The sequence below is a fragment of the Branchiostoma floridae genome, chromosome 7 (assembly GCF_000003815.2).
Source record: "Branchiostoma floridae strain S238N-H82 chromosome 7, Bfl_VNyyK, whole genome shotgun sequence".
NCBI lineage: Eukaryota > Metazoa > Chordata > Leptocardii > Amphioxiformes > Branchiostomatidae > Branchiostoma > Branchiostoma floridae.
In genome coordinates, this window is record NC_049985.1 from 1,585,212 (window position 1) to 1,594,485 (window position 9,274).

A 9,274-nucleotide genomic window follows, 5' to 3' on the forward strand; every position below is an offset into this window, starting at 1 on the left:
GATAATTACAGCAAGCTCCCAAACAAAATAAAACCAACCAATTAAAGCAACCTGTCTTTAGTAGTCGTCTTTCCGAAAGTTTTTTCGTGACAGTTTAGCACTGATCATCAGACACAAACTCGTGCTCGTAGCTGTAACACAACGAAGTCAAATTCAACTTATAGGCAGACCAACCTTTTGCAAGCTTTCTCCGGTGGATTTAATCTTAAGTTGAATTATAAAAGTTAATTATCAAGTTAAATTATAGAATTAACAACATCAGTTCCCTTCTCTGTACCTGTTTCACATAAAGCAGACAGAAGCACGATCTCCACAATGTGCGAGTGGAAAAACACGCCTGGATCTGTTTATTAGCGTTTAGTAGCGCAGTTTATGGATTGATATGTGTTTACGTGGTAAACAACTGTTAAAAGGACCCGACACTGGCTATCCAGACGTATTATGTAAGAAGTGTTTTGGATTCCTAGTAAAAGCATACCTGAACAGTGACGCTATGGATACCTGTATGGCATTCTTCAAAAAACATGGGCTAGACATCTCAGACACTCCGAACTCGTAGAGACATAGAAGACCATACCTGATCTACATGTATACCTTAGTCATTGGGTTTGCTGGTACAAGATAGAGAGAAATGGTTTGATTTGATTCGCTTCAAATAGAAATAACAGAAAGTAATCTGTGGATTCTCTTATGTTGATAACTGATGTCGGCCTGCTCAAAGAGACATGCTTCTGTTAATTGTCTGTACATGTAACAAGCAGCACGAAAATAAAAGAAACCACCGACCTACCTTCGGTATGTTTATTTTCTTTATTGATGTCCGTAGGCTGTGTAGAAGATAACAGACCAAGAGAATGTGTCTTGTTCTCTCCATGTCAAATGCCATGTGTATTCTCTTTGTCTCCCTCTGCAAGGCTTGTATATGGCCTTCTTCGGACAATATTGACCATGGTAAAGTTCTAATTGATATAAGCCCTACAGCGTGGCTAATCAGTCCTATACGAGAAATAAGCTGGCCATGGCATTTCTTATACCTACAGACTGCTGAATGGACAAAGCAATAAATTATTACCCCTGAGAAGGTTCACCTCGTCTCCGAGACAGAAATGAGGACCAGAAACACTGATAGTGTGTCAAGATTGCTTTATTTCCATAGTAGGTGAATGTTCTTTAATTACTGCTCTGCAACTGACATCCTTGGAATTTTAAGATAGCAAAGTAAATGCTAAAGTGTTCAAGATATTAAAGTCGACAAATATTAAAAAACTCGAACACAACTCATAAGATTTGCTTGTCAAGCGCTAGCGTTATAGATGCAGACACATGAACATCAGGTTCCTGATATGAATACGAAGTTACAAATATGTTTTTCTCAAATAAATACATCATGTTGCCTTCAAATGCCGTAAAGTGAACCAATAGGTGCAATAAAGGTAGCTTGGTAATTGTTCATAATATACCCCTCCTTTACATCCTTTATATCCTTTACATCCTTTATATTTACACAATTAAGATCTACTTTACTCATTAATAACATTTAAAAGGTAACCTTTTCACGAACATAATTTTTTTTTGCTTTTTGGTTTTCAATGACATCAATTTTTTGTTAGGAAATGTTAAGTCATCCAAGATATCATTCCGACCTAGATATCGTCAGAACACTACAGATGGTCATAAAGCCCCTCTAGTTTTTTTCTACTTTAAGTTTTTTTCTACAATTCTCAAATCTTTTTCAACTCTTGACGTTACGACTATTTCACTGCACACTATAATCCAAGATTGCTACGCTACTCTGTAACCCGCTAATAAGTTTCAAATCACCCTTACACGCTCTGCTGACTCTTGGAACTTGAATGTTACTTTTACAAAAAGTTCATAAACATGTCAAATAAGGATCTGCAAAAATATGTTTGCATGTTGGTCAGAGTTACAGACAAACCATCTTCACCTCAATATTCCGAAGATTTCATCTATTTGAAACTGACTTCCTGAAATAAAGGAATAGATAGAAAATTCCTCATTTACCTTTGTACCGTTACATGTAGTTGAGGTTTTAGATTTTCGACTTCAAGATACATTCTTTATGATTTCTTCGGGTAGTACAGTACTCGTCTACACACACACACACACACACACACACACACACACACGCACACACGCACACGCACACACACACAAACAAACGCACCTTCTGACTCACATACATGTACATACATGCACGTTCATTCTTCATCATTATTCTCATAGATCAAACAAGAAGCAGTAGCTGCCGTTTTCTCATTATCTGCCTCATAGATATCATGAGAATCCTGAGACTCTGGTTTCTCACTGTCTTTCTTGTAAATAGAGTTAGATGCAGAAGATTCTGCTTTCTGGTCATCATTTCCTTGGACGATATGAGAAGCCTGAGACTCTGGTTTCTCATTGTCAGTCTTGTAGATGGATTGAGATGCAGCACACTGTGCTTTATCATCTTCATGACCATAAATAACCTCAGCAGAAGCATACAGCACTGCTTCGTCTTTAACGGTATTCTCGGTAACATGAGAGTTACCATGGTCTGTTTCCTTCACATGTCTGTTCTCATGGCTGGGATCAGAATTAGCAGCTGCTGCTTTTTCATGGCCATCAGGACCAATGTTATTAGAACTAGCAGCTTCTGCTTCTTTTTTAGGCATAGAAATAATGAGCTTCTCATCCTCCAAGTCAGACATACCCTTCCCATACTCGATGTTTTCTAGTTCATGTCTAACTGTCATTGACTTTGAGGCCAACACAGCTTTTGGTGCACATACTGATTGTTCTTTTGAACCTACAGGACCTCTAAGAGGACCAGCCTGGTCTTCACCATACATGACGTTTACTAGTTCATGGACTGTTACTGGCTTTGGGGCCGACGCTGCACATACCACTGATTCTTCTTTTGGATCTACAGCACCTTTAAGAGGGCTAGTGAGGATGGCTACGAGAGATTCGGGGTCCTCATACACCTTTTCAGGCGCATCGACCTGATCTCCTGAGGTATTGAGCGACTTGTTAGCCACGTCGTCTGTACGGGTATCAATTGTTGGTGCTGATGGTGCGTGGGCTTTTTTCTGTCTTTTTTTCTTCCAAAAAGCAAGAAAAAGGGCAAGAGAAATCATTATGACTCCGCCAGTAGTGGCAAGACCGATAGCTGGGGGCAGAGGAAATTTTGTTGGATCGCCTTCTGAATGGCCAAGTGGGGGTGAAGTTGAATTATATGTGGCGGTTTGGACATCAACAAACACTTTGGCCGACGCCGAGCCCTCAGGGTTTGTTGCAATGCAGATGTACTGACCAGCATCTGCTGCAGTAACATTAGTTATGGTGATGGTACCATTCACTCCCACAGTCACTCTTCCACCTGACTCAGCACTTGCAATCAGCCCAGATGGGAGAGTGACAAGGATATTTGGAGGAGGCATTCCTGAAGCTTCACAGACCAAATACAGAGTCTCCCCCTGCGCTAATGCACTGTTGCTTACCTTAAACCTCACAATCGCAGGCTTTTTCGACACCATGCCATCAGACTGTGCGGCAGTGGATAAGCCCGACATGACTGATGTTATAGTTTCTGTCTCAACAAACAGTCTGTCAGATGTCGTTAGCCTTTTGAACATCACACCGTCAGTGTGCGAGGCAGATGTTACAGCTATGACATCTGAGGTCTCCACAAGGTCAGTGGATACAACTGACATGGCCGATGTTGGGATTTCTACCACCACAAATAGGTTGACATATGCAAAGCCAACTAGATTTCTCGCAGTACAGATGTACTTACCAGCATCAGCTGCAGTAACATTAGTTACTATGAAAGTACCGTTCACTCCCACGGTCACTCTCCCTCCTGACTCAACAGTCGCTTTCAGTCCAGGTGGGAGGGTGACTGTGATGTCTGGTGTAGGGATACCTGAAGCTGCACAGACCAAATGGAGAGTTTCTCCCGGCACCAGTCTGTTGCCCTTGATGTTTTCAAAACTCACAATCTTTGGTTTTTTACAGATTAGATTGTTTGGATCAATTTCGTCTAGTTTTCTTCCGTGGAGGTTGCTAGGTTCTTGACAAGTTATTTTGTTATTGAATTTAAAGGTTTTCTTGACATCTACCATCCTACAATCGCAATTCCATGGGTTTTCATCCAGGCGTAACGTTTTAAGATTAGTTAGATTTGAGAGTGCCCCAGGTTCAATGTCACGTAATTGATTACTTGATAGATCCAAAAGATGAAGTCTGGGCAAATCTGAAAATGTGCCAATCTTGAAATCAGTTATTTGGTTGTTGCGCAGCGACAAATGCTTGAGACGTCGTTTATTTGTGAATGTACCTGGAAGGACTGTAGTTAGGCTGTTGGAGTTTAGGCTCAAACTAGAAAGCCCCGTTAGATTCCGGAATGTACCGAGCGGAATTTTAGTTATTTTGTTGTTACCTAGGATCAGAGATCTTAGCCTTGATAAACATGTAAATATACCAGCAAAACATGAAAATGTACCAGGATCAATGTTGGTTATCTTGTTGCCGTTCAGGGACAGCTCTTGGAGCTGGAATAGACGCGAAAATGTACCAGGCTGAATGTACGTTATCTTGTTATCTGACAGTGACAACTTTTGGAGCTGGCTAACACCCGAAAACGCCCACTTGTGGACTTCAGAAATCTCATTCTTACTTACATATAACTCCTTCAACTTTGAGTACATTGAGAATCCATGTCTTCTTAAGTTTGTGATAGAATTGCGGTACAGCTTAAGGCTGGTGATGGTTCTAGGCAGGTTCAGAGGAACACGGGAGTAGCCCCTACCGACGCAATTGCAGGCTGATGGACAGCTGCTGCCGCAGAGTAGGGTCTGTCCAGCTTCCCGCAAAATGATGATCAGAAGGACCAGGAGTGTCGCCAGCTTGTTCGCCATTTCCTACGTATCAACATGAGTTACATCGTAATACATTTTGGAATATTACATAGTTATCTTGCAACTAACGGTAAACAAATTGCCAGCTTGTTTGCCATTGAAGGAGCTACACTGCAATACAATGGGAACAAGAGTTCGGAGACCTCGTACCTCCGTGAAATGGAGATGTAAATTGTTTCCTCTCCACTCCTTGTTTATGGAAATTAGCATAATCCATTTTAATTGACTTTTACCGTGGAAGGAGTTTACCGAGGAGGGGAGTTTCGCCATGGAAGGGAGTTTGCCGAGAAAGGGAGTTTACCGGGGAAGGGAGTTTGTCGAGGAGGGGAGTTTGCCGAGGAAGGGAGTTTGCCGTGGAAGGGAGTTTTCAAGAGGGCCTGTCTGAAAAATTATAAAAATCTTAATAAAACCTTCAGCTATCGTGGCCACAAGAAACAAAGAACAAAACCAACAACGCTACATCGTTGGATGACGTAGACTAGTGTCGGTTCCGATAGAAAGACTTGATGGGGAACTCAAGAAAATATTGCCACCAAATTGGTATACATTTTTCAGAATGCAGTACAAATTTTATCCCACATAAGCCACACCTGATGTGTACAGGAGACTATTACCTTCACAGTGCCGCACCCTTACATAATGTAATAGGTTTACTTTACTTCACAATTACTGTGGCCAGCGATAACAGAAAATAATCAGTCGCTGGTCTGAGCTTAATTACTTGTGTCGGCCTGCTCAAAACCGGGCCGACATATTTTCTTGTTTTATTTTTCTTCTCGGTTCCTACAAAGACCAAAATAAACAACAGACCAACCTGTCTTCGGCAATTTTCCTTCGGTAGATTCTTTGTGACACTTCAGCACAGATCATTGGACACGAACTCCCCTAAGTCCTGGTCGTACCTGTAATACAACGAAAACAAATTTAACTTCACGCAGACAAACCTTATGCAAGCTTTCCACTATGGATTTTGATGTTAACAATGCATTGCTATCAAATTATCAAAAAAATAAGAGCAGCTTCCATCTCTATTCCTGATGCACACTAATATAGCAGACAGAGAATCAGCCCCCAGAATGTGCAGACACGCCTGGACCTGTTTATTCGCGTCTGAGTCTAGACCAGACGACACATGCGCAGTGTGTAGATTGATATCTGTTTACGAGGTAATCAACTGTTAAAAGAGCCCGACACTGCCTACCCTGACGTATTATGCAAGAAATAATTTTCATTCTTGTAAAAGCATACTATAGATACATGTATAACATTCTTCTCAAACGTGAGCTAGACATCTCAGACACCCCTTATTTTAAAACCATCCAACTCAATTTTGATTATTGTAATTATTGCCACCGGTGCGTAACGTTACATATATAATAAGCTGTAAAGCTGTGGTACCCAGATAAAGTACACCTATCATGTGCTATTATTCCTTTCTTTCCCCACAGTACCACGCCCTTACATGAAAAGCAGACATAGAATTACTTCGGTCAGCAATAACAGAAAGTAATCAGCCGCTGTTCTATAGATCTCATGCTAATAACTGATGTCGGCTTGCACAAAGCCAGCTAGACATATTTTCGTGTCTATTGATCCATAATTACAGCAAGCGCCCAAACAAAATATAACAGACAAACCTGTCTTCAGCCGTCTTCCTTCAGTAAGGTTCTTCGTGACAGTTCAGTACAGATCATCAGACACAAACTCTCCTATATCCTGGTCGAACCTGTAATACAACGAAGTCAAATTCAACTTTTAGGCAGACCAACCTTTACAATCTTTCTGTTGGGGACTGAATCTTAACAATCCAATGCTATCAAATTATAAAGCAAAACAAGTCTTAAAGCAGTTTCATTCTCTGTACCTGATCCACACTAATGTATGAGGCAGAGATACGGTCCCCACGATGTGCGAGTTGAAAAAGCACGCCTGGATCTGTTTATTAGCGTCTGGGTCTACACCAGACGTCACATGCACATGCGCAGTTTATAGATTGATATGTGTTTACGGGGTAATCAACTGTTAAAAGGACCCGACGCTGCCTCTCTTGAATTTTCTTGTCTATTGATCCATAATTACAGCAAGCTCCGAAACAAAGTATAACAGACCAACCTGTCTTCAGTAGTCTTCCTCCTGTGTGTTTCTTCGTGACAGTTCAGCACTGATCATCGGACACAAACTCCTGGGCGTACCTGTAACACAACGAAGTCAAATCTAACTTATAGGCAGACCTTTTGCGATCTTTCTCCTGTGGATTTTAAACTGAAAAATGCAATGATAGATTATCAAAAACAAGAGCAGTTCCCTTCTCTGTACCTGATCCACACTAATGTAGGAGATAGAGGTACGATCCCCACGATCCCCACAATTTGCGAGTGGAAAAGACACGCCTGGATCTGTTTATTAGTGTCTGGGTCTACATCGGACGACACATGCGCAGTTTATAGATTGGTATGTGCATACTTCATAGTAGTTACTGCAGTAAACAACTGTTAAAAGGGACCGACGCTACCTATCCAGACGTATCTACTATGTAAGTATTATGTAGTATTATGTAAGTGTTTTGCACTCCTAGTAAAAGCATACCTGTACAGTGGCGCTACATATGCATGTATGGCATTCTTCACAAAACATGGGCTAGCCATCTCAGACACCCCGATCTCGTGGAGATACCTGATACGCCATACTTGATATGTTTGCTGGTACAAGATAGAGAGAAATGGTTTGGTTTGATTAGCTTCGACTAGAAATAACAAACTAATCTGTGGATTCTCTAATGTTAATAAGACCTTGTTGATTTGATTACATTTGTATATGGATGACTTCCGCGCGTGCATCAACTTTCGGCCGTTTCCACAAAAAAAAAAAAACATTTTCAATCATACTGTTAATCGTACAAAGCAGTTTTAAAATAAGCAATACTAGTAAATGCAGAGTATTGCAAAACCAATTATCAGAACAAGTATACTAGTGTTGAAGAATATTCCAAGGTCAGAGAAGCTGTGAAAGAATAAAAATGAATAATCTATTATTTGGTATACTCTATCCTGTGTGTTCAGTCATATGTTCAGCATTCTTGGTCACTTAAATTTCATAATGAAATCAACTCTGTTTTTGGTGATACCTTTTTTATTTGCACGCTAACACCAGTTTTTGGTTCCCAGAGGATGTCATAGAACCAAATCCACATGGCCTAACTGATGTCGGTCTGCTCAAAGTGGCATGTTTTCTGTAGATTGTCTGTAACAAGCAGCACAAAAATAAAAAGACCGACCGACCTTCACTTCAGACGTCTTTTCTCTGTAAATCTTCTTCACGATGAATCAGCTTTTATCGATTCTTGTCCACCGAAGATTTTGCCCCCTATCTGTCTCTTCTGGCTTGAGTAAAAACAAACGGAGTACGTTGTACCATGGGTTTTTCTTACGTGGGCGAACGGGAGCGCGCATGCGCCTCGCTATATTTACTACCGTCTTGGCTCCGAGCACACGTCACCAGGAGCATGCGCAGTATGTGGTATGCCTGCCTGGGAGACAGAAAGTTTGTAGATTGGCATCATCAATATTCGTTTGGCTACATTCGTTTGAAAGAGTAGAGAATTATCAGCAAGCGAAGATTAGAGAGACTGTGTGAATGAAATAAATTGCCTGCGCTTTAATCAACGTTTTGATGTGAATAGATGACGTTACGAATCTGAAATAGCACCTCACTGATGCACAAGATGTTACCAAGTTTGAACCAAAGTTGACGTAAACCTCGGTCAAATACATCGTAGGATGTACATACATTGGAGGGTGTGTCTGTAATAGCATATATATAGCAATATACCATGAATAGGAGGATGCCGTAGGAAGATGGATAATTTCACTTACGATTTGCCCAAAAAGACGGTAAATCGTAATACCCCCCTCACATTAGGCGAAAATCGATCGGTCAAGTCTGCAAACTCTCGATTACAAGGAGGCATGACCCTGACGGGAAGGGGAGAACTCTGCCATTTCTTCGTCGGCAGCAGGGTCATGCCTCCACTAATGTGAGGGGGGGTATAACTATAAAGAAGACTCTTGTGACAGATCACATCCTAGGATGACGTAGGACGTTTGTGACCCCGGATCTATACTTGGTTTGGTTTTAATCAGGATCTCTATACACCTTTCTCACGCGGCGGCCATGATAGATCTAAAACGAGTTCAATGTGGCAAACAAAAGGCTGTCCATCATAATTAGCAGTTCGACCAATGGTATCCTACCAATTAGGAAATCGACCAATAAGTGAATGACTGCAAATTCGTTAAAAATTTGCATTATTATGTTTTTATTTTGCATCTCTTAAGGGACTACACTACTAT

At 41.0% G+C, this 9,274-nt stretch overlaps 1 long non-coding RNA gene across 1 annotated transcript; it reads right to left on the reverse strand.

Moving 5' to 3' along the window:
* Positions 1-4,727: 4,727 nt before the first annotated feature.
* On the reverse strand, positions 4,728-6,661 carry LOC118418889. The gene is made up of 3 exons (XR_004831551.1): positions 6,563-6,661; positions 5,740-5,827; positions 4,728-4,928 (listed from the first exon to the last, which is right to left on the reverse strand). It is a non-coding gene; the product is annotated as an uncharacterized LOC118418889 (long non-coding RNA).
* Positions 6,662-9,274: the final 2,613 nt, after the last annotated feature.